This window comes from Dermacentor silvarum, chromosome 10 (assembly GCF_013339745.2).
Source record: "Dermacentor silvarum isolate Dsil-2018 chromosome 10, BIME_Dsil_1.4, whole genome shotgun sequence".
NCBI lineage: Eukaryota > Metazoa > Arthropoda > Arachnida > Ixodida > Ixodidae > Dermacentor > Dermacentor silvarum.
Window position 1 is genome coordinate 119,000,307 of NC_051163.1, and position 26,844 is coordinate 119,027,150.

General features: G+C 50.1%; 1 long non-coding RNA gene across 3 annotated transcripts; it reads right to left on the minus strand.

Annotated features, from left to right (window-relative positions):
* Positions 1 to 24,124: 24,124 nt before the first annotated feature.
* On the minus strand, positions 24,125 to 26,733 carry LOC125940796 (uncharacterized). Of its 3 annotated transcripts, none has more exons than XR_007464003.1 (4): positions 26,644 to 26,733; positions 26,110 to 26,376; positions 25,041 to 25,575; positions 24,125 to 24,237 (listed from the first exon to the last, which is right to left on the minus strand). It is a non-coding gene; the product is annotated as an uncharacterized LOC125940796 (long non-coding RNA). The 3 variants fall into 3 exon arrangements; XR_007464001.1 differs by having other exon boundaries at positions 25,041 to 25,842; XR_007464002.1 differs by having other exon boundaries at positions 24,125 to 24,505; positions 25,041 to 25,842.
* Between the last annotated feature and the right edge of the window lie 111 nt (positions 26,734 to 26,844).

Here is a 26,844-nt window from a genome sequence, read left to right on the forward strand (position 1 = left end):
TGACGTCATCTTGACGACATCTTTGGAACTTGGTGACGTCTAGCGTCTTGTTCCTTTTGCGATACCCTATAGGCATGTTGGCGAACGGGCCTTTCGGTAGGTTCGGTAATGATGGGATGCTGGGCAAGCGGCGTCTGGTTAACCTTCGTCGTTGTAGCGAAACAATCTCGAAAAGAATCAAGTACATCCAGAAACCTTTCTCGTTGTTCTGATGGTAGGCTCGGGTTCACATCGAGAGTGCTCGCAAACGCCTTGGCAGAATGTTCACGCAGCGAAAAAGCAGCTAATACTGGCGGACCGTTGATGTCGGCAATTTCAGCAAAGTATGCAATCGCGGTGCGTCTTGTAAGATGACGATATTCCTCACTGAAGTTCGTGACTAGCAGGTAAGCCTGTCTGCTTCGAGGCTGAATACTCCTCTGGCAACGCATATTTGTCGTGCGACAAGGAAAGACAATTTTGCATCCGCAATTACAGCGTGGGGAACGTCCTGCTCACATTCCACACCGACAAACTGGCTGCTGCGAGGGGGCAGAGTCACGGATTCATCGGACACACGTCGCGCGGTCTTCGGTAATTGGGTGTTGTCAGCTTCAGAAGGAAAACGGGTCCTCGAACGACAATAGCAACTCGCGTAAGTCAATGATTGCGCCGTATTCAAAAAGAAAGTCCATTCCAAGGATTATTGAGCGGGAGCACACAGGTAATACGAGGAAAGACCCCGTGAAACGTCGTCGCACGGATTCGAATACGTGCCGTGCACATTCGAGTTGGCATCACAAGATGGCCACCTGCGGTGCGTAACTGGGGCCCTTGCCACGGCATGGTGACTTTCCTCAATTTAGATGCCAGTGCGCCGCTCATAACTGAATAATCGGCACCGGTGTCGACGAGGGCAGTGACAGCATGATTATCAACAACTACGGCGATGTCAGCAAAAATAATCTTAGTACTGCCGGAAAATAAAGAAAAACCGGAACGATCGTCGCCGAGTCGTTGCAGAGGGGGGGGGGGGGAAGGGGGGGTTCTCGGAATGTTCGTTCGAAAGCGACTTCACCGCCAGAAGTCGCGGTTCCTAGTTTCCCCTGCGGGGGCTCGGTAAGCGGTTCCTTAGGGGAGCGTAAGACGATGAGGGCAAGCTAGGTGACAAGAACTAGCGAGGGGACGGTGATCGCGATTGGCGGCGCCGAACAGTCGATGGCATTCACTGGCCCGTATACGCTTGGATTTCGCGGGGACGCTCACCGTAACGTGGGCACCGCGCGCCGGGATGGAAGCCCCGGAGACCTAGCTGGCGGTACTGGCAGTCGCGGTACACGTGACCCGCTTCGCCACAGTGGTAGCATTGTGGACGGTTATCCGACGAGCGCCATACACTTCCCTCAGTAACGCTCTGTCTTGCGTGATTAGGTGGTCGATACGCTCGGGTACCTTGAGCCGGGTAGCAGACGCGAAGAGGTGTCCGGGAACAGATGTGTAGCCTGGTCCACTGTACACATGATGGGATCTGTAGAGGGTGGTGCAGCAGCCCTCAGTGCCGCCGCATATGTTAGCACAGGGACCTCAGGTCTTGGTGGTGTGAGTGGTTGCACCGCCTGTCTGATTTTACTCTGGATGACGTCCGCAAGTGCTGTTATCGGTGCTAGGGGTCCCACTGGTGCCACTGCTTGGAGTTGCCGCAGTTCGTCACGCACAACGCTTCGTATGAAGTCTGCGAGGGCCTGCTTCTCGCTGTCGGAACCAGGAGAGCACGCAGTAGCCGTGATGTCGTGGCATTCGTACTGTGACGACCGCTGCTGGAGAGTACACTCCATCGTGGTTGCCTCACTCACGAACTCGGCCACAGTTGTTGGAGGATTGCATACGCGTCCGGCGAAAAGCTGTTCCTTGACTCCACGCATTAAATGCCGCACCTTCTTTTCCTCGGGCATTGCAGGGTCTGCGCGTTTTAGAAGACGAAGCATGTCCTCGACAAACATTGAGACTCTCTCGTTGAGCCACTGGTTCCTAGAAGAGATGGCTTGTTCAGCTCTGTCCTTTCTTTCTACGTTGTGGTACGCATCGCGGAGCTGTCGGCTAAACTCTTGCCATGTCGCAAAGGAACCCTCATGGTTCACATACCACGTCTTCGCAGAGTCTTCTAGCGCGAAGTAAACTCTCCGCAGCTTGCGAACATCATCCCACTCGTTGATGCTGGCAACCCGATCGAAGTGGTTCAGCCAGTCGTCAACATCTTCAAAAGTGTCTCCGTGGAACGGTCTGGGTGTCTGTGGCGCATGAAAAACATGCGGAAGAGAATACTGGGCATCGTTGCTTTGGCTCGCCTGGTTTGTAGTGGTCGTAGACATTGTGATTTCCAGTCTCGATGACAAGGGAACGAATTCGGGTGGTAGTCCTTGCAGGCGGCGGCTGCTTCTTGCTGTGGGAGCTGTGGCTGTCTGTAAGGTGCTAGGAGTGATAGCGGAAACATGGGAGCGAAGGTGCATTTACCCAGCACATCCACCAGTAATGTCGCGGGCGAAACAACAGAGACAGCCAGAAAGCCACGTCTTTGCCGGAACCGGACCAAAAGAAGAACATTATCTTCTTCTTCCAACCCCTAAGCGTGTAAGTGCCCCAGCAGATGGCTCATATGTGACGGCATGTGTCAATATATATATATATATATATATATATATATATATATATATATATATATATTGACGCGAAGTAAGCTGCCCACTACAGGCACCGATCGTGATAAGTCAGCTGCCCACTACAGGCACAAGATCGCCAGAGAGAAGACGACGAAGGGCGCAGGTGTGCGCGCGTTCTCTTGAGTGTCGGCCATCATAAAAGAAGGCTGTTCTCTTTCGGCAAGCTCGTTATAATTATCTTCGTGACATTTTACTGGTGGAGGTGCTGGGTATATGATACCATTGCCGGAGACGCAGCGTACCCCTGACTCATCCCCAGTGAGTAGTCCGGGAGAGATTACTCCTGTGCACGTACGCACCAGCCGCCGTCTTCAAGGGCTCCAACCTGAGCACGGTCTGTTGCCCGATCGTATCCGGACGATGAACCTGAGCCCACAGCCTCCTGCTGCTGCGGCTGTTTCGCCGGCGCAGATCATCTTCAACCAGCCACAGACGCCGATTGCGTTCCACGGAGATGCTACTGAAGACGTGGAAGATTGGCTAGACCATTTCGAGCGGGTCGCCGAATGCAACGGATGGAACGAAGACCGCAAGTTGCGCAACGTGTACTTCGCGCTCCAAGACTCCGCGAGGACGTGGTTCCATAACCATGAAATGACATTGACTTCGTGGCACGAATTCCGACAGCAGCTGGTCGCCACATACTCTAACATGGACAGGAAGGAGCGAGCGGAGCTGGCAATACAGGCAAGATTCCAAGCCCCGAACGAGAGCGTCACCACGTATACTGAAGACATGGCTCGGCTGTTCAGACGTGCGGATGCCTCAATGGCCGAAGACAAGAAGGTGCGACATTTGATGCGAGGTGTGAAGCAAGAGATCTTTGCTGGACTTATTCGGAATCCGCCCACAACACTGGCAGACTTCCTTGCTGAAGCGACAGCAATGGAAAGGGCCCTTCGGCAGCGTGCCAGACAATACAACCGCAACGTGATGGAACTTTCACACAGCCCCTCTAGCATGACCTCGGAAAACAACCTCGAGGACTTACGCGAATTGATCAGGGCTGTGGTAAGAGAAGAGCTCCACAAAATGCAGCTAACCGACGCGCCGACAGCGCGAATTTCTGTGGCGGAGATAGTGCGCGACGAGATTAGGCAAGCCGTCCAAGCTCCTGAACGCTACGAGGTACCACAACAGCGGGAGCCAGTCCGAATGACTTATGCGGACGCCGTACGACGACCGTCGCTGTACGGCCCCTCAAACGTCATGCGCCCCTCCGAACAGACTGAAGTAGTGTTCAGGCGTCGCAGTCCATCGTCCATCGAGGAGTCGAGGCCCCGAAAAAGCGACGTTTGGCGGGCTCCTGACCTCAGGCCCCTATGTTTTCATTGCGGAGAGGCTGGCCACGTCTACAGGATGTGCCCCTATCGACGAGTGGGCCTCCGCGGGTTCCCTCCAGGTGCACCTCGTCCACGACCTGGTCAGCGCCCGATGGAGATAGAGAACTTCATCGCGAGTCGCGACAGTTCATTCGAGCAGCGAAGGCACGAGCCCCGTTCTGCATCGCCTGCTCGATACCGATCGCCAAGTCCCTCATTTCATCGAGACGCTCGTAGGCGTCGTTCACCCAGCCCTGCAAACCCGGAAAACTGAGTCCAGCGACCTCCGGAGGTGAGGCCGCTGACGCCGAGCGCTTCGAATATCCTCCATCACGACGACAACGACGACAAAGCACCGACGTTCAGTCACACTCTAGTGCCCAAAGGCAAGTGGTAACGTCAGACATACTGGTTACCATAGACGACGAAGAAGTTACTGCTTTAATTGACACTGGTGCGGACAGCTCGATTATGAGCAGAGAGCTTGCGTCAAAGTTAAAGAAAGTTTTTACGCAGTGGACTGGGTCGCATGTCCGTACTGCTGGAGGGCATCTATTAATTCCCGTGGGCAGATGCACCGCTCGGGTAAATATTTGTGGATTTACGTACGTCGGGGTCTTCATTATTCTGCCCAGCTGCTCGAGGGACTTGATACTCGGCATGGACTTTCTACAGGCGAATGGAGCCATAATTAACCTGGAAAAATCGAGCGTGACGTTCTCTACGGCAAAAGCTATAGCAAGCGACGCTGGCGACGAGAATCCCACCGAAAACGCCTTGCGCATCGTCGAAGACAGCATAACGGTACCGCCAAGAAGCAGCCTACTGACCCTGGTAACGTGCGACGCATTCGACGGCTATGAGGGCATCGCCGAGGCAAACATTCCGTTAATGCTTGAGCGGAACATCTGCATTGCACGGGGCCTCGTTCAGCTTCAGCACAGACGCTCATTAGTCCTGCTGACAAACTTCAGCAACGAATACCAGCACTTACCGCAAGGCACAGCTGTCGCCTTCCTCCATCAAATTGCTGCCTTCACTGATGTCGCCTCGCTAGAAACTGCTTCCCCTAATTCATCGATAGAGGCCAACCTGAGCGATCGCATTCAGATTAACCCGGGCTTATCGGAACGACAGAAACAGCAGCTACTGGACCTTATCAACGACTTCTCTGGCTGCTTCTCTACCGAGTCTAAAGTACGGCGCACCTCCGTTACGAAGCATCGCATTCCTACGGACGAGTCAGCACGCCCCGTTCGTCAGCATGCTTACCGCGTTGCGCCTACGGAAAGGAAGGTGATAAAGCGCCAGGTTCAAGAAATGTTAAATGATGACGTGATTCAGCCGTCCATAAGTCCATGGGCGTCACCCGTCGTTTTAGTTAAAAAGAAGGACAACACACTACGCTTCTGCGTAGACTACAGACGGCTTAACAGTGTCACCAAACGCGACGTTTATCCTCTGCCACGGATCGATGACGCTCTGGACCGTCTACGCCACGCCCAATTTTTCACCTCGTTGGATCTCAAGTCTGGGTACTGGCAGATCGAAGTAGATGAGCGTGACCGCGAAAAAACGGCATTTGTGACTCCTGATGGATTATATGAATTTAAAGTCCTCCCATTCGGCCTGTGTTCCGCACCTGCCACATTTCAGCGGATGATGGACACTGTTCTCTCTGGACTGAAATGGCAGACGTGCTTAGTCTACTTAGACGACGTTGTGGTGTTTTCCAGAACGTTTGATGAACATCTCGAACGACTCAAAAATGTACTCCTCGCAATCAGCAAAGCAAATCTGACTATCAAGCCTGAGAAATGTCATTTTGGCTTTCAGGAGCTAAAGTTTCTCGGACACGTAGTCAGCCCCCGCGGTGTTCGGCCAGACCCCGAGAAGCTAGCTGCCGTCGCTGAGTTCCCGCGTCCAACAGACAAGAAGGCAGTTCAGCGATTCTTAGGTCTCTGCGCCTACTACCGTCGTTTTGTCGAGGGGTTTTCAAGGATCGCCGAACCATTAACGAGACTCACACGCCAAGATGTACCCTTCGAGTGGACGGAAGAACAACAGGAAGCCTTTACAGAATTGCGGAAGCGACTGCAAACAGCCCCCGTACTCGCGCATTTCGACGACAAGGCTGACACAGAAATCCACACAGACGCCAGCAACGTGGGGCTCGGTGCTATACTCGTTCAGTGGCAAGACGGCGCCGAACGAGTACTAGCCTACGCGAGCCGCAGCCTCACAAAGGCAGAGGTCAACTATTCCACGACTGAAAAGGAGTGTCTAGCTGTCGTTTGGGCCATCGGCAAGTTCCGACCCTACCTTTACGGCCGCCCTTTTCGCGTAATAAGTGACCACCACTCACTGTGTTGGCTTGCGAGTCTTAGGGACCCTTCAGGCCGCCTCGCTCGTTGGAGCCTCCGCCTTCAGGAGTACGACGTCACTGTGGTATATCGATCCGGACAGAAGCACGGCGACGCTGACTGCCTCTCACGTGCACCTATACCTTGGAAGCCCTGTGACGTAGAGCAAGATTTTCCGTTTCTCGGTGTAGTGGACACAGTCGAGATGGCTGACCTCCAACGTGCAGACAGTACATTGCTTCCCCTCATTAGATACCTTCAGGGAGCCGACGTTGTTGTCCCACGACCGATCTCACGCGGTCTGACTTCTTACTGCCTCCGGAACGACGTGCTCTACAAAAAGAACTCCGAACACAGCCAAGAAACGTTCCTTCTTGTCGTCCCGGTTTCGCTGCGCGAAGAAGTACTGCAGGCGTGTCATGACGACCCGTGTGCCGGACACTTAGGCTTCGCCAGGACGTTAGCGCGCATACGTCAAAAGTATTACTGGCCACAACTATTCTCGTCCGTTCAGCGCTACGTGAGAAGCTGCCGTGATTGTCAACGGCGCAAGGTTCCACCTTTGAAACCTGCTGGTCTTCTGCAACCCCTGGACCCTCCTCCAGCACCGTTTCAACAGGTGGGAATGGACCTCCTCGGTCCGTTCCCTACGTCGTCCACAGGAAACAAATGGATAGTCGTCGCAACGGACTACCTAACGAGGTACGCAGAAACCAAAGCTGTGCCCCGCGGAACGGCTACAGAAGTCGCGATGTTTTTTGTCCATGACATCGTACTACGTCATGGGGCCCCTTCAATCTTAATAACCGATCGAGGAACTGCGTTTACTGCTGACTTAATGCAAGAGATCGTCACGCTGACCCACACCAATCATCGGAAAACCACGGCCTATCACCCACAAACTAATGGACTAACCGAGCGCCTCAACAGAACTATGGCCGATATGATCTCCATGTACGTTGACGTAGAGCACAAGTCATGGGACCAAATTTTACCATACGTGACATTTGCATACAATACGGCCGTGCAGGAAACCACCCGATTCACACCATTTGAACTGGTTTATGGGCGCTGCGTAACAACACCTTTAGACGCTATGCTCCCGGTAGACAACGGAACAAGAAGTGACAACGCTGACGACATCATCCAGAAAGCCGAAGAAGCTCGACAGCTTGCTCGCAACCGCATCCGCAACCAACAGAGTACCGACGCCCGCCGTTACAACAGTGGCCGAAGGCACATCCAGTACGAACCCGGCGACTATGTTTGGGTGTGGACACCCATCCGTCATCAGGGGCTGTCAGAAAAATTACTGCGCCGATACTTTGGCCCGTACAAGATCGTCAGGCGACTCAGCGACGTGAACTACGAGGTCGTCCCTCAGAGTACCAATATGAGCTCGAGCCGACGGCGAGCACGAGCCGAGATTGTGCACGTAGTACGTATGAAGCCGTACTACGCCCGCGAAGAAGTGCCCCTCTGATCAACTCTCTCCCACGCTCTCTGTCGCCCTTTACCTTCTCCAACCGGCGACCGGGACGGTCGCTTTTCACGTGGGGAGTAATGACGCGAAGTAAGCTGCCCACTACAGGCACCGATCGTGATAAGTCAGCTGCCCACTACAGGCACAAGATCGCCAGAGAGAAGACGACGAAGGGCGCAGGTGTGCGCGCGTTCTCTTGAGTGTCGGCCATCATAAAAGAAGGCTGTTCTCTTTCGGCAAGCTCGTTATAATTATCTTCGTGACAATATATATATATATATATTACGATTTGTTGGTAGTGGGTCGAGGGCAAGAGTGGGTGGAGCCCGATAGAACGAAGAAAGACATGCGCGTCTCCCCTGCTCCAGAGCCCGCTCCGACGGACGCGTTTCACTGGAGCCAGCTGTTCAACAGTTTAATGAACCCCCAAGAGTACTTCTGGAGGCTCGTGACAAACTTGTGAAGGTGCTGAGTAGACGCCCTCACGAATGTTGCAGACCCCTCCAAGGATCCGCATTACGAATCCTGCGCCAGCCGACATTACCGTGCATCGGGCCAGCCGCAGAATCAGGGGACTGTCCCCGGAAGTCGTCGACGCTACGGTTCCTACCACATCAAACGGTATAACCAGCGCTTCCGTTCTAACCGCCCTCAGCGGTACAGCAAGCCCGATGCTGAACCGTTACACACTTGAAAGCCCAAGGTTCCGGACGACGTTTCATGGCACAGTGTTCGAAGATGTGGAAGACTAGATGGTCGACTTCGAGCGCGTGGCCGCATTGAACGAATGGAACGACGCGGCAAAACTGAGGCACGTCTACTTCTACCTGGAAGATGGCGCGCGTACGTGGTTTCAGATCCGTGAGGAGCAACTGACGTCGTGGCGCGAATTTTTCGTCACCTTCTGGAGACCTACACTAGTGGTGATCACCACGAACGAGCGATTCGGGCCCGCGTCCAGTTGCCAAACGAAACTTTGACCACATACATCGAAGAGATGACGCGGCTTTTCAGACGAGCTGATCCAAGAATGACGTACGAGAAGAAGTTACGGGATCTGAAGCGCGGTGTCAAGGAGCAACTCTTCGCTGGCCTCGTACGGAGCCCTCCGAAGACAGTCGCGGAGTTCTTGTCCGAGGCCCTGACCATGGAAAAGATGCTTCTGCATCGCTCGAACCTGTATGAGCGCCAAGCGAACAGCATGTCTGCTGCTGACATTTACACGGCCATAGGAAGCAGCTGTGACTGTCTGCGAGAACTCATTCGCTCTGTAGTGCGTGAATAGTTGCAAAAGGCCGCCGTAACACCGCACCCTACGGTAAGCTCCATAGCAAGTATTATCAAGGACGAACTGCACCAGGCGTCCGTGACGCCTTGCCTCCTGATAACCCTGCAGCAATACCTCCTGAATACTACCGTGCGACCTACGCGGGAACCTTAAAGCGCCCTGCTTCCACTCCGCCGCTGTTCGTGCGTGCTCCTCCTACAGTGTCACTTCAGTGCGCGCAGCTGATGTCGTACTATACGGCGCTGGGTACACGCCGCCGCCCTTTGCTCATACCGCTCCAATTGCCCATCGTTAGGAGCAACCGGTTCACTACGTCGACGACAGACGCACGCTCCGTCGGATGTTTGGCGCACACCGGATCACCGGCCTCTGTGCTTCCATTGCGGTAAAGCTGACCACTTGTGCCGCCAGTGCCCTTACCGGCGCCTTGGGCTTTGCGGCTTTTCCGCATACTCGCCGCCGCCCCGATACGGCCAGCCACTCCGCGACATTGAAGACATCTCTCAGCAGCGGTTGCCACCGCCAGTCGCGATCGCCGTCTTCGAGACGATTTTCACATCTACCGCAGTGGTATTCTCCCGAGCGGTCGCCCAGTCCCCGGCGGAAAAACTAAGTGAGGTGATCTTTGGGGGCGAGGTCCCTGACGGTCGAAGTGCTGAAGACCTCCGATCGACGCAGATACGGAAAGATACCGATCCGACATCACCTGCAGCTGAACGGGACGACCGGCTTTCGCTCGATACACCAGTGTCTATTTACGATTACGCCGTTAGTGCTTTACTAGACACCTGCCCCGACCACTCGATATTAAGCGGGAAAATGGCAACGCAGCTGAAGAAAGTAATCACGCCCTGGTGCAACTCCCAGATTCGGACGGCTGGCGGCCAAGGATGGCGAAGGTGCCCATTCATGGATCTAGATTCGTAGCGAGCTGCCTCATCTTACGCGAATGCTACCGCGACGTTATTCTTGGGGTCGACTTCCACCAGGAGTACCCCGCTAATATTGATCTGCAAGAGCGTCGTATCGCATTCTCAGGCGAACGAGCAATCGACGTGCAGGACGGCCAACGGCGCGACGACGTACTCCGTTTTTTTGCAGACAATGTAACGCTTCCTCCACAAGCCAGTGTCCTCGTCGACGTCACATGTTGTGGCTTACGCGATGGCGGAGTAGTGGCCGAGAGTAACTTGGAACACCTACTGAAGCAAGGTGTTTGTGTGATCGTATGTGTTATACAGCTTCGTGATCGCCATTCGCAATTGCTTGTTACCACCTTTAGCAACGGCACTTCGTTAGCGTTTGCAGACGGAGTACCAAAGGTTAACAACTGTTTCACGACAGAAGTAACGGAGACAGCAGACACATATTTGGGCTATCTCGACATCAATTCTGAACTGTCCACCGATAGCCAGACAGCTCTGCACAAATTGTTTCTTGAATTGAGGACCTGTTTCGCATATTCTCCAACGGTACGCCAGACTTCCATCACTAGACACAGGATCATCACGTACGAAGACGCACGCCGGATACGCGAGCAGCCTTACCGCGTTGCGGCAAAAGAACGCGAAGCCACAGGTACGCAAATCCAGGAGGTGCTTGACGATGGCGTAAGCGAACCCTGCAACAGCCCGTGGTCGTCTCCGGTCATTTTTGTGAAAGAAAAAGACGGAACGTTACGCTTCTGCGTCGACTACCGGAAGCTTAACAACGTGACTAAATAAATTACTCCAGAGACACGCCTTAGAGACGCCTTAAGACACGCCTTAAAGGAACGGCACAAACACCTTTGTATAAAAGGCAAAGTTACACAACGTATCCTCCCAGTAACGCGCTTTACTTTCAATAAATAATCTCGTGAACACTAACGAAAGGTAAACTGATAATCAAGCGCGCCACTACAGGCTTCAAAGAAATAGCCTGAATCTGACACTGCAAGCGTATCTCACATCAAGAAAAAAAAAAGAAGAAGCCTACTTGCTAACATGAGAACGTCATATCAAGAATACAAAGCTTCAAAAATTTATGCACGCGCAAACCATCTCTTTCAGAATATCGGTGAGATTCTAAAGAAACAAATTACAAAGCTGAAAACTTGCTTGTTGAAACCATCTTTAGACCGGAGATCTCAAAATGTTTACCCAAACACTGAAATAAACAAACAAATAAATAAAACGATGTTTTCACAATACCTTCGTCGCTTTTCATTCCGAGTAGAATATGGCTGTGCCATATCTTTAAGCCGTACTCGAGGCGGGCGTGGTCTCAGGGCCCTTCTTGTTAACAAGAGAATACAAAGGGCACATAGGTCATTCTCCGCGCTGCCGACCGCCGACACGTTACAAACAGGCAACATTCCTTCTACGCATGGCACTGCGATTTCACTGTCGCGCATGCCCAATTCGCGTCGCCTTACTGGCTTGCTCTCTGTGTCATGCCTCACACACCTTAAAAAGAACCGAACGAGGAGGAACATAATTGCCCCCTTCGCGCCAGCTTCGTTTTTGTCCACCTTCGCGCCGATCACCCTTTCTTTTCTTTCTCGTCCGGCGGTTGGAACGCGTTCTGGCTGGAAACATTCCATGTAAAAAACGGGTTTTTGAACCCTTTGACTGCGCTCAACAGAGGGTTTAGCGTCTTTATTCGGCCGCGCTGCCTTTTATTTGACGTATTCTTGAATCTGCGACGCCACTTTCTCTTAGCATGCTTTCTGGTGCTCATTTCCGAGCCTTCCGCTCGCATCTCGTGATGACCGGCACTTATATCATCGGTCACTATTTCCATCTCAACCGCACAGTACCTCGATTGGCGGAGAGCTTCAAACACTTAGAGAATATGCAGTTATTTCCCTTTTCGCAACGTAGTTCGCATACTTTGGAGCTTACCACAACTGCACTGTCCTGCCTACATTGTGCCTTAGCGCACTTTTCTGACGGATTGGACTCTACACTGGTGCTCTTTTCTGACGAATCGGTGTCACTTCAGACTTCTGCAAAAGCCAAACTCGCGACGTACTCCCAAGACAACTGTTCCAAATCGTCCACAGCTGGCCTAGCTGCTTATCTAGTATTCCACTGGCACAATATCTTGTCGCGCTCAATCCGGTCCCCATCAACGCTCTCCTCAACAACTACGCCACGGTCTACGGATCTGGCATCACCTGTGAATGTTCATTTAGGCTCACAAAATTCAACCTGTTATTCTACCGTCGGTAGAACCATGCGTGCTAATGCTTCGCACCTTCTGTGCGCTACTTCTACGGGTGCCTGACATTTCTGCTGCTCCACTTCAAAACCCTGTTCCAATCTTTCAATCTCTTGATTGAGAGCTTCTATCTCTTCGTATTGTTGCCTAATCCAGTCCTGTCTTTTAAACTCTTTCTCATATGCTCAATGGCTACATGTTCCTATTCTTTAAAAATTAGGGTGGCGAGGTATCAAAGTATCCATGATAACGGTTAATTTCTAAAATGACTAATTTCGGCTTCTGATTTGTCATCCTCTATCTCTACGTCCATCTCTTCACACAACCGCAACAAGCTAGCTTTCGTCAAAGTCATGAGTTACATGGTCACTACTTTAGGCTTTCGCTCAGCTATTCCACAATACTTGCTGCGAAACCCGCAAAACTTGCAATGCAAGTAAAAAAACTACCTGAGGTTCAATACGGTTTGCCCAAGATAATTTGAAGCCTGGAAAATATAGGAGAAACCAAACGCCTATACACAGCAGAAGCACCAAGTCCCCAAGTTTGCCTCCACCACATCGAATCAATTGCAAGAAGACGTAAATCCTGGGTCGCCTTTAACTGATTACAATTCCGGTAGGTCTCCACGTCCCAATTACTCCCCACACAAGTATGAGGTCTGGCTTTAGTAGTTGGTTCAGATCAATGCAGAAAGATGCTTTCCGCTGAGATGCGCAACAACCACAGTTTCAAAATGGGCAGTTGTACACGCCCCATCTGGTTTTAGAGTCTAGGCTGAAACATCCGATGACTCAAGCGCAAAGCCAGCCACTCACCCTGTACCGTGCAGTCATGATGCGCTGGGTTCATCAAGCCGCTCGCGAACCAGTTGGCGATTGGCGTTGGCTGCAGGCTCTGTCTTGCCGCTGTAATCCAGCCGAGTAGCGCATAGAATGGAGCCGGCTGAATTCGTGTACCCCCGGCTTGCATCCAAGGAAGAGTACCATCTTTGCTCACTGAGCAGGAACCATACCGAATTGGCTGGGCATTGGTACGCCTCTGTAATCTAACTTCTTGGAAGTCTTGGATGGAATTGCGTTCCTTGGGAGAGTCAATTACTGTGCTGTTAGGGCTGGGGGTTGGTTGCGCACCCCTGTAATCCAGCTCACTGGAGGCCACAGCTCGGATGTCGGATCTCAGAAGTCGGGTCCCCGGTTGAGTCTGGTATTCATTCATGATCCAGAGGTGCCTGGACGATGCGGATGGTGGCGTGTCCGTGTAATCTAGCCTGAGTGGAGTCGCGGCCTCTGGACTAGGGCTCTCCCCACCTCCACGGGGTGCGTCACGGGCAACGTGCAGGTGCATATCCCTGCACGGCTAAGAGGGGGAGCTCACGCTGCGTGTCTGGACTCGGAGGACCGCGGCGGCAGTGAGGGGGAAAACGTTTGTACCCCAAAACTAATAGGCACCCGGCAAAACCAGCCCGGGATGTCCACCCCCTCCTGCAATTCCGGTGCAGTGGGATAGGTGAGCAGAACTGGACAGTTCCCGCTGTAATCAGTTGTTGGTGACTGGCGTTGGCTTCAGGGTCCATCTCACCACCGCCATCCAATTGATCGCGAACCAGATGCCGGCGACTGGCGTTGGTTGAAGTGCCGATCTCACCGCAGCCATCCAGTTGTTGCGCCTCGGGGTTGAGTTAAAGTCAGTAATCCGCCAGGTATGGTGATGAGTACGTCCGGGAGTAGGAGCGAAAGAGAAACGTTTATTTACATATTGAAACAAGTAGTCAGATTCTAGTCGGAGCTCCGCCTCTAATGTTGCACCCTCGGAAGCAAAGAAGAGGCACTCCGGAAACAGAGGATTCACACTCCTCCCAAGAAAGTCGACGACTTGGTTTCTTGCTCTCCGTGACGACTATCTTGTCATTGTCGGGAGAGTGACCTTCGTGCTTGTCCCCGCTTCCAGTAAGGGTGGCGGTTGTGGCCGGTTCGTGAGCTTCTTTGTCATCGCGTCCCAGCCGGTGTCTCCCAGCGTCGCCAGGTAGGCGGCCGCTAAAGAAGGGGGAGGCATAGGGGGAAACACCCAAAAGATGCCCACTGCCCATTCAGGACGCAACAGCGCCAAAGGGGTCCGCCCGATCCAGACAAGCTTGTCACTGTGGCCGGATTTCCAGCTCCTCCCGGTAAGAAGGCCTCCCGGCACTTCCGGGGTTTGTGCGCCTACTATCACCGGTTTACTAAGGGCTTTTCGAAGACAGCGGAACCCCTAACTCACCTTACAAGGGATGACACGCCATCTGCCTGACATAATGAGCAACAGACGGCTTTTGCTGAATTACGACAGTGCCTGCAGTTAGGACCCGTTTTTCCGCATTTTGACGATGATGCTGATACTGAGGTGCATACCGATGCCTGTAACATTGGCCGACGTCCAGCGTCAGGACGGAGTGGAAAGAGTTATAGCCTATGCCAGTCGCTCCCTGTCCCGTGCCGAGGCGAATTATTCGACTACGGAGAAAGAGTGCCTCGCAGTCATGTGGGCGATCATCAAGTTTTGCCCCTACCTCAATGGTCGTCCTTTCAAAGTAGTGGCGGACCACCATGCTCTCTGCTGGTTGGCAAGCACGCGCGAACCTTCAGGACGACTGGCACGATGGCGCTTGCAGCTACACAAATTTGACGTTACCATCGTTTATAAGCGTAGCCGTAAGCATGAAGACGCTGACACACTGTCCCGCGCATCCATTGATCCTACCAGTCAGAAAACAGAGAACGATGACGGCTTCCTGGGCACCATTAGTTCATCGAACTTGATCAGACAGCAGCACGACGACGCTGAGATTCGACTAATCATCGATCGTCTAGGGGGCCACGGCACAGCCCTACCACGCCATCTGTCCCGCTCGTTGACATCCTTCTGTCTACGAGACAGCGTGCTGTGCAAGAAGAACGCCCCTTCGACCAGCCGTGCTTACCTCATGGTGGTTCCAAGAGACATGCGAGACGACGTCCTTTCGCTTGCCATGACGATCCCACATTTGGCCATTTAGGCTTCTCAAGAATACTCGCTTGAGTAAGCGAGATATATTATTGGCCCAGGCTTGCGGTAATCGTCAAACAGTACGTTAAAGGCTGTCGTGATGCCAGCGCCGAAAGACACCATTCGTGAAGCCGGCTGGCTTACTTAACCCAATGGAAGCACCTCACACATCTTTCGACCAACTTGGCATGGACATTCTCGGACCGTTTCCTCTGTCTGCCGACGGCAACTATTGGGTAATCGTCGCGACTGATTTTTTAACGCGCTATGCGGAGATACAGGCGATCCCCCCAGCCACGGCTTCAGAAGTAGCGCAATTTTTTTTACCGCACAACGTATTGCGTCACGGTGCTCCCTCCATTGTAATAACCGACAGAGGGACAGCATTCATGGCGCAGCTTATGGACGAAGTTTTTGAATTAAGCCACACCAAGCATCGAAAGACGACCGCCTATCATCCGCAGACCAACGCACTCACCGAGCGACTGAATAAGACGGTCACAGACTTGATCTCAATGTACATCGACGTCCAACACAAAACATAGGATCGGATCTTGCCTTACGTGACCTTCGCGTATAACACCGCGGTGCAAGCGACGACGCGATTCACACCATTTCGCCTTCTCTACGGTTGCGAAGTCCAGACGATGCTGGACGCTATTCTGCCGTGTAAAGACGCTTACTAATTTACAACTGACGCCGAGGAACTTGCAGAGCGTGCCGAGGAAGCTCGGCAGCTCGCGCGGCGGCACGTCGGCGAGCAGCAGTAGGTAGACGCACGACGCTACAACATCCGCCACAGGGACGTGTCCTACAACCCCGGGGACCAAGTTTGGGTGTGGACCCCCGTTCGCCGCCGTGGCCTCTGTGAACAGTTGCTGAGCCGGTATTTTAGTCCGTGTAAAGTACTATGCCGCGTCAGTGGCGTGAACTACGAAGTTGTCCCGGACACATCGCAGACACGGACTAAAGTCCCTAGCTATTTTTTTAACACGAAATTGTTTTATGCCGGGGTCCACTAAGACTTCACTGACGTATTTCCGTCACGGATATGACGTTCTTACAATGTACACGAACATATTACAAAGAAAGAAACCAGAAGAAAAAGTTCCACAAACATGCAAAATTTGGAAATCGACCCACGACCTCTCGGTCCGCGACGATAGATCTAGCGTGGAAGCTTGGGCGTGTTGGTGATTCATTGCCGAAAACACAGCGCAAAAAAAACACGGACATGAGAGAGCGACACGCACACAGCGCTGTGATAATGATAGCCCCGTGCCAACAATGCATACTGGCTGTTTGTCATTCAAATGTTGTTAAGATATGCGATTTCTCGAGATGAAAGTGCAATAGAAGGTGAACTGAAGAGAGTAGGGCAACGCGCCGGTGTAGCGGCGGTTTATTCAGCTCCGGAAAAACTATCGAAACTTTGCAGGTATGGTTCGCAAACCAGGCGTGGGCGATGTACTGTGAAACACAGGAACCCGTTAGTGTCCTGCACCACTGGCGTGGTGTATATGATACCTCTTTCCTGTGGAAAAAAGTATGTGGGACAGACCGGCAGGTGCATAAACGATCGTCTGAGGGAACACCATAACAACGTATACAACACGATACAGGGTCATCTGGGCATTCATTGCCGTGATCATGGGTGTAAGCCCTATTTTGACAAAAGCGAAGTGCTGGCTAGGCATAATTCGCAGCTGACACGTGAAATCATTGAGGCAGACTTTATAAGGAAATTCGATAGCTCGTGCGTCAGTTCACCTTCTATTGCACTTTCATCTCGAGAAATCGCATATCTTAACAACATTTGAATGACAAACAGAAAGTATGCATTGTTGGCACGGGGCTATCATTATCACAGCGCTGTGTGCGTGTCGCTCTCTCATGTCCGTGTTTTTTTTGCGCTGTGTTTTCGGCGACGATAGATCGCCGAGCGTTTAACCCATTGCGCCACAAACGCATTTGCAGAGAGCTACACAGACGCGCCTTATATATCTAACACTCCTCCGTGTACCCGCGCTCTTGCTCGGGGCGGTGCCGCCGCCTACGAGCAGAAAAGAGAAGTACTGCATTATGACACTAACGCGCACCGACAGTGAACGCTTCGGTGGTCTCAGCACTGAGACGCCTCGATGCCAGCATTCGAAGGGACGCTGGCATCAAGAAGCACTACCAACGCCACCTAGGTGGCGTTCACCGTACTCAGCACAGCGGAGCGCGGCCTCCGCAATTAGCTCTGAAAATGTTTCTGAAGTTGATCGCGGAGGCTGCAATTACGAAGCGCTGTACGCGCTGATTTGACTCGGTGACGATTCAGTTACGTGCTTTGTCTTGCGCGTTGTATTAGTGTGTCAGTTACGTGCTTCGTCTTTCGCGTTGTGCTAGCGTGTGCAGCGTAGTGCAGCTTCCATATGCACGACGGTTGCTCATGGTCATCGACGTTGGTAGTCGTGATGGAGGAGACGTGCCACCAGGCGTCAGCGTGGGTGCATCAACGCCTAAGGGCGCTTTAGCCACAAAACACCAATAGACATTATATATCAATGTGCAATAAACATTACACTACTTCTGTGAAGACACGTTTCACTTTCGTGTTCTATACCGATTCCTATATAAGAGGGATCAACCACATTTTTTTGCTTTCTTTAAGTAACGACAAGCTTTGAAGCACCGCCGACGAATCCCATTGGTCGGCGCTCATTTCGGCAGTCATGTTCTTCTTAACGCTGTCCCGCCGCAGTCACTCGCACGCTGCGGTGAGCTAACTTGAGGTCAGGCTTAAGACGCATTATAGTGAACAGTATTTCTGTGCGCGTTTATCTTTTTGTCTTTTCCTTGTGCGAAGGATTTTCTGCGGTCGGCGCGAGCGCAGCTAGAAATGCGGCAGGCGTCGTATTGCGCGACCGCAATACAACGCGGTAGGCGTCGCCGTAAAAACAACTTTCGCGTTCGGCCTCGACAGTGCAGTACTAAGCCGCTTTTGGGTTCGTATTTGACTGTCAGGCCCATGCCTGAGACTCATGCGGCGCAGAAGCGGCCGTTGACGGTCAGATGCAATCTACGCCGATACGCCGCTTCAGGAAGTTAAGGAGAACATGGCTGCCGACGGAGGTTGATGTCGCTACTTAAAAAAGAGCAGAACATCGAGGGACTTTAACACGGACCAGGACACAAAGACAACCGAGCTGAGACATAGTTTATGGTGCGCGCATGAAGCCGTACATTGCGCGTTCGTAACTTTCACCCTCTTTCATTCACCCCTCTTTGTTTCTGCATTTGATTTATCCTCATGAGCTTACTTATTCGTTCATTGGCTGTGGCAGCGTGACGTTTAATTTTTTATTTTGTATTTTTGTTTTGTCTGCGTTGTCATATATATATATATATTTTAAATTTTTCATCTTACGCCAATTTTGCAGCATGGCGGTGATGCTTTTGTTCGGAAGGGGAGATAATGCCACTTCTGGTCGAGGGAAAGAGTGGGTCGAGGCCAAAATAATGAAGACCGCGCGCGTCTCCCTTGCTCGAGAGCCAGCTCGGACGGACGCGTTTCCCGGGAGCCGGCTGCTATACGGTTTATTAAACCCCCAAGAGTACAGCGGTGAGCACTGTTAGGGTGGACACCTCATTAGCATTCACGAGCCTAGAGCAGTTGATGTTTAGCACAATATAAAGAAAACTATTATTTCTTTTATCGGCGTCATCATTAGGCGTCGTATTCGGCACATTTCCCCCCTGAAGTAGAAGGTATATTGAAGTTATACCAACTTGAATACTAATGAGGTGTTCACCCTAACAGTGCTCACCATTGTACTTCTGAAGGCTAGTGACAATATGGCGCTCGCCCCCACAGCGTCCCCAACGGCTAGACGGGTGGTAGTTTGTGCGCTCTCATGCGCCGCCCCATCTCGTAGGAAACGCATTCGACACCTTCAGAAGCCAGTATTTCTCCCTTGCGCGATCACGTCAGTTGCGGTCACAATCAATACTCGGAGACTTGGCAGAATAGGTTGTGTTTCCATCGACCAGGTTTAGGATATTTGAGGGTGCATGGGCGACACTTTTCTGGCTGTTTTGAACCTTAACTGACTGGTTACGACGATTATGTGTTTGTCAGCTTTACTCGGGGACATGGAAGAAATTCATGAGAAATGAGAGCTGTTACTCTGTAAGTTTATGAGCCCTGTGGCTGGCAACGGTTCTTTCCCTACCGAAATTGTCTCGAAGTACAGATTCTAAACAATGAAACAAGAATGTTTCAGATTAATTGAGGAATTCGCTCCCGTCTGTTTTTCGGTGGTTTCTTTTGTCATAAAGTGCGCATTTCACGAGAGAGGGGAGTGATGTAGCATATCCGTATTGTAAGTACGTTGATTTAAAAGTTACCGGAGATCGTAGCATGAACATTAGTGCTGGTGATGCCGCCTTCTGACGCTATATTCAAGGACAGTGCCCGGAATGAGTAATGCAGTTAAGGAATATGTGCTACTTAGCTGCTGGCGTTTCGGTAACGACGTGCATGTTCATATCTACAGTGAGTTTCTTTCGAAGCAGACAGTTGTGCAACAAATTTTATAGCACATTGTAGTTGACCAAAGCGCCCCAAGCCGTTGCTATCGGCACTGTTCTTGTCATTAAATGTCGAGACCTCGACTCGGTAATTTGCAATCAGCTTGGGACAATACAAACCTTCAGTTGGTCATTGCGGTTATCCAATGTAAACAAATCCGAAGTTAAGATCATGTATTCTCCGCCCTTCAGCTTGTGAAGTTTTGTAAAATCAGTATGAGACTCGCGTCTCTGGTTATCACAAAACCATACGTAGAAGTAATATGTACTGCCGATGCCTATCTCAATTAGACGTCCTGTTTTCGGGCCTGTGAACTTCAGGGCAAAGCTGAAAATTAAAAAAAAAAATCCGGCAACATGAATCGACATGAAGAGCACTTGCTGAAAGCGCGTGCATTTGTGGGAATTATGAGAACGAAAGGCGCCATACATGTGTCTCAAATATGTGGTCACCATCCGCACAATGGTGGTGGGTTAGGGAGGGATAAACGTATTATGAAACAACTTGACCACAACAGGACAAGAAAGACCAGACATTACGAGCACCGACTACACATAGGTGCATTTGTTTTGCGCAAACAAATATTCCAGGCACTAGATGAACGAGCGTGCTCAAAAACTTCCAATTCGCGTTTCCGTCCTCACAATTTTTTTTCTACGGCATGTAAACCTTTTTTTTATACAATACAGATTGTTTTTATAATAGGTTACAACCGTGAGATACTTGTCATCTACGCATACGAGCTCTACGGCAAGGCGGAAATACTTTGCCGCTGCGTAAGGTATTATTAAACGACTAATTAAAATTGCTAATTTTCCAATTATTAACTTCACGGTAGTTGTTTACACGCAAAACTTGTAGGGCCCTTCTTAGAACCTGCTAAGACCATTCTTTAGAAACAAGTTTGCCCTCGGTCGCGCAAAGCTTAGCACAGCGAAGCTTACTGGCTGCTAGTGCTAGGTGTTAACTTGGTTGCCGCTAGGTCTTAACTTCGCATAACTACGCATGTAGGAAGGTAATGCGATCATTTTCGGAGGTACTTTCCCTTGCGCGACATTTCGTGTGGCTGGCGCTGGACGTGTCGGAGCCTACGAGCGATTGCACTCCTGGCATGCCACAAACGCAGGCAGGCTAATCAAGGTTGGCACAGTGCCACGAACTCTGCTGCTTGCCGACGACATACGCGCTGGAGGCTAGTCACTCGATTTCATTCGACCAGCTTCGCTATGTCTTGAGCTTTGCGCGGCCTAGTGCAAGCTTACGCACGCCCCCCCCCCCCCCCCCTTCCCCTCCTTTTTTTTTTGTCAGCTGGCTCAGCGCGCCGCAGAGAGGAGAGGTGGGGGTCACGACGGCAGGAAGCTAGCGAGGAGTATGCTCACGCAGGAACGCGGTCTCCTCCTCTTCATCCTCCGGGTTGCCATGGCTATGGCGTGGCAGTTTCTTGGCATGCACCACAAATTACAGCTGGCTTAAACAGCTTCGTAATATAAAAATATCTAGCGTAATTTGACATCCACATAATTGAAATTGAATGCCAAAGTCAGGCAATATCCATACTTTGCGTGTCGCCCTGCATGTCAGACGGCAACGCCCCGTAAAGAAGTGTTGGGCTTCGTCTGAATGATAGCATAGCGCGGCGAATCCTGACCCGAAAGACAGCGGCACATGCTTGCCAAGCAAAGCGTGCCGTATCAGGGGCTGCCGTGACTGGCCGAGAGGTTTATTTGGTTCAGTTTCAAGCTTCCTTGCGCTTGTCGTCACGGGGCGTGTCCGTCTGTATATGATAGCGGGGACACTATTCCTGCGCTCCCGCTGTTCCTGCCGTCGCTCTTCGTAAGCGCGTTGGTCCTCGGGATTCCGGAATATACTCGTATACGCGGCTTCCCCATTACGACAGGACAGAGGTGAAATTCAAAATGGAGAGCGGCAACTTGCCTTTCTAGTTTTTTATTACATGCGCGTGGACGACGGGACTGCCGCCCCACGCGTGACGCTTTGACGAGAATGCCACCACGGGAGAACGGAAAAAAAAGAAACTAGATCGCTAGGCGCTTGGAACACCGGTAAAGAGTGGACAGCGCGAACGTAGACGCGGCTGACGCGGGTCCCCCACGGAAAATCTCTGAGAAACTTTATTATCTACCTGAGAGTCTACCGACCATGCATATGGTGCCTATTTATAACTAACCAATCTACTCAAGATGCATATCCAAGTGATGACACATATAAGCTGTTGTATAGAATCAAACAATTTTGCAACAAGTTCGGTACTTGAGTTTTTGCACACATAGAACAAAAATGCACAGAACGCTAGTTATAAACAGCTTCGCTGTAAAGAGAGGACGGCGCGAACGTAGACGCGGCTGACGCGGGTCCCCCACGAAAAATCTTTGAGAAACTTTATTATCTACCTGAGAGTCTACCGACCAGGCATATGGTGCCTATTTATAACTAACTAATCTACTCAAGATGCATATCCAAGTGATGACACGTATAAGCTGTTGTATAGAATCAAACAATTTTGCACCAAGTTCGGTACTTGAGTTTTTGCACACGCAGACCAAAATGCACAGAACGCTAGTTATAAACAGCTTCGCTGTAAAGAGAGGACGGCGCGAACGTAGACGCGGCTGACGCGGGTGCCCCACGGAAAATCTCTGAGAAACTTTATTATCTACCTGAGAGTCTACCGACCATGCATATGGTGCCTATTTATAACTAACTAATCTACTCAAGATGCATATCCAAGTGATGACAAATATAAGCTGTTGCATAGAACCAAACAATTTTGCACCAAATTCGGGACTTAAGTTTTTGCACACGCAGAACAAATATGCACAGAACGCTAGTTATAAACAGCTTCGCTGTAAAGAGAGGATGGCGCGAACGTAGACGTGGCTGACGCGGGTTCCCCATGGAAAATCTCTGAGAAACTTTATTATCTACCTGAGAGTCTACCGACCATGCATATGGTGCCTATTTATAACTAACTAATCTACTCAAGATGCATATCCAAGTGATGACAAATATAAGCTGTTGTATAGAATCAAACAATTTTGCACCAAATTTGGTACTTGAGTTTTTGCACACGCTACCAAAATGCACAGAACGCTAGTTATAAACAGCTTCGCTGTAAACAGAGGACGGCGCGAACGTAGACGCGGCTGACGCGGGTGCCCCACGGAAAATATCTGAGAAACTTTATTATCTACCTGAGAGTACCGACCATGCATATGGTGCCTATTTATAACTAACTAATCTACTCAAGATGCATATCCAAGTGATGACACATATAAGCTGTTGTATAGAATCAAACAATTTTGCACCAAATTCGGTACTTGAGTTTTTGCACACGCAGACCAAAATGCACAGAACGCTAGTTATAAACAGCTTCGCTATAAAGAGAGGACGGCGCGAACGTAGACGCGGCTGACGCGGGTGCCCCACGGAAAATATCTGAGAAACTTTATTATCTACCTGAGAGTCTTCCGACCATGCATATGGTGCCTATTTATAACTAACTAATCTACTCAAGATGCATATCCAAGTGATGACACATATAAGCTGTTGTATAGAATCAAACAATTTTGCACCAAATTCGGTACTTGAGTTTTTGCACACGCAGACCAAAATGCACAGAACGCTAGTTATAAACAGCCTCGCTGTAAAGAGAGGACGGCGCGAACGTAGACGCGGCTGACGCGGGTCCCCCACGGGAAATATCTGAGAAACTTTATTATCTACCTGAGAGTCTACCGACCATGCATATGGTGCCTATTTATAACTAACTAATCTACTCAAGATGCATATCCAAGTGATGACACATATAAGCTGTTGTATAGAATCAAACAATTTTGCACCAAATTCGGTACTTGAGTTTTTGCACACGCAGACCAAAATGCACAGAACGCTAGTTATAAACAGCTTCGCTGTAAAGAGAGGACGGCGCGAACGTAGACGCGGCTGACGCGGGTGCCCCACGGAAAATCTCTGAGAAACTTTATTATCTACCTGAGAGTCTACCGACCATGCATATGGTGCCTATTTATAACTAACTAATCTACTCAAGATGCATATCCAAGTGATGACACATATAAGCTGTTGTATAGAATCAAACAATTTTGCACCAAGTTCGGTACTTGAGTTTTTGCACACGCAGACCAAAATGCACAGAACGCTAGTTATAAACAGCTTCGCTGTAAAGAGAGGACGGCGCGAACGTAGACGCGGCTGACGCGGGTCCCCCACGGAAAATCTCTGAGAAACTTTATTATCTACCTGAGAGTCTACCGACCATGCATATGGTGCCTATTTATAACCAACCAATCTACTCAAGATGCATATCCAAGTGATGACACATATAAGCTGTTGTATAGAATCAAACAATTTTGCACCAAGTTCGGTACTTGAGTTTTTGCACACATAGAACAAAAATGCACAGAACGCTAGTTATAAACAGCTTCGCTGTTAAGAGAGGACAGCGCGAACGTAGACGCGGCTGACGCGGGTCCCCCACGGAAAATCTCTGAGAAACTTTATTATCTACCTGAGAGTCTACCGACCATGCATATGGTGCCTATTTATAACTAACCAATCTACTCAAGATGCATATCCAAGTGATGACACATATAAGCTGTTGTATAGAATCAAACAATTTCGCAACAAGTTCGGTACTTGAGTTTTTGCACACATAGAACAAAAATGCACAGAACGCTAGTTATAAACAGCTTCGCTGTAAAGAGAGGACGGCGCGAACGTAGACGCGGCTGACGCGGGTCCCCAACGGAAAATCTCTGAGAAACTTTATTATCTACCTGAGAGTCTACAGACCATGCATATGGTGCCTATTTATAACTAACTAATCTACTCAAGATGCATATCCAAGTGATGACAAATATAAGCTGTTGCATAGAACCAAACAATTTTGCACCAAATTCGGGACTTGAGTTTTTGCACACGCAGACCAAAATGCACAGAACGCTAGTTATAAACAGCTTCGCTGTAAAGAGAGGACGGCACGAACGTAGACGCGGCTGACGCGGGTCCCCCACGGGAAATATCTGAGAAACTTTATTATCTACCTGAGAGTCTACCGACCATGCATATGGTGCCTATTTATAACTAACTAATCTACTCAAGATGCATATCCAAGTGATGACACATATAAGCTGTTGTATAGAATCAAACAATTTTGCACCAAATTCGGTACTTGAGTTTTTGCACACGCAGACCAAAATGCACAGAACGCTAGTTATAAACAGCTTCGCTGTAAAGAGAGGACGGCGCGAACGTAGACGCGGCTGACGCGGGTGCCCCACGGAAAATCTCTGAGAAACTTTATTATCTACCTGAGAGTCTACCGACCATGCAAAATGGTGCCTATTTATAACTAACTAATCTACTCAAGATGCATATCCAAGTGATGACACATATAAGCTGTTGTATAGAATCAAACAATTTTGCACCAAGTTCGGTACTTGAGTTTTTGCACACGCAGACCAAAATGCACAGAACGCTAGTTATAAACAGCTTCGCTGTAAAGAGAGGACGGCGCGAACGTAGACGCGGCTGACGCGGGTCCCCCACGGAAAATCTCTGAGAAACTTTATTATCTACCTGAGAGTCTACCGACCATGCATATGGTGCCTATTTATAACCAACCAATCTACTCAAGATGCATATCCAAGTGATGACACATATAAGCTGTTGTATAGAATCAAACAATTTTGCACCAAGTTCGGTACTTGAGTTTTTGCACACATAGAACAAAAATGCACAGAACGCTAGTTATAAACAGCTTCGCTGTAAGAGAGGACAGCGCGAACGTAGACGCGGCTGACGCGGGTCCCCCACGGAAAATCTCTGAGAAACTTTATTATCTACCTGAGAGTCTACCGACCATGCATATGGTGCCTATTTATACTAACCAATCTACTCAAGATGCATATCCAAGTGATGACACATATAAGCTGTTGTATAGAATCAAACAATTTCGCAACAAGTTCGGTACTTGAGTTTTTGCACACATAGAACAAAAATGCACAGAACGCTAGTTATAAACAGCTTCGCTGTAAAGAGAGGACGGCGCGAACGTAGACGCGGCTGACGCGGGTCCCCAACGGAAAATCTCTGAGAAACTTTATTATCTACCTGAGAGTCTACAGACCATGCATATGGTGCCTATTTATAACTAACTAATCTACTCAAGATGCATATCCAAGTGATGACAAATATAAGCTGTTGCATAGAACCAAACAATTTTGCACCAAATTCGGGACTTGAGTTTTTGCACACGCAGACCAAAATGCACAGAACGCTAGTTATAAACAGCTTCGCTGTAAAGAGAGGACGGCGCGAACGTAGACGCGGCTGACGCGGGTGCCCCACGGAAAATCTCTGAGAAACTTTATTATCTACCTGAGAGTCTACCGACCATGCATAAGTGCCTATTTATAACTAACTAATCTACTCAAGATGCATATCCAAGTGATGACAAATATAAGCTGTTGCATAGAACCAAACAATTTTGCACCAAATTCGGGACTTAAGTTTTTGCACACGCAGAACAAATATGCACAGAACGCTAGTTATAAACAGCTTCGCTGTAAAGAGAGGATGGCGCGAACGTAGACGTGGCTGACGCGGGTCCCCCACGGAAAATCTCTGAGAAACTTTATTATCTACCTGAGAGTCTACCGACCATGACAATGGTGCCTATTTATAACTTACTAATCTACTCAAGATGCATATCCAAGTGATGACACATATAAGCTGTTGTATAGAATCAAACAATTTTGCACCAAGTTCGGTACTTGAGTTTTTGCACACGCAGACCAAAATGCACAGAACGCTAGTTATAAAGAGCTTCGCTGTAAAGAGAGGACG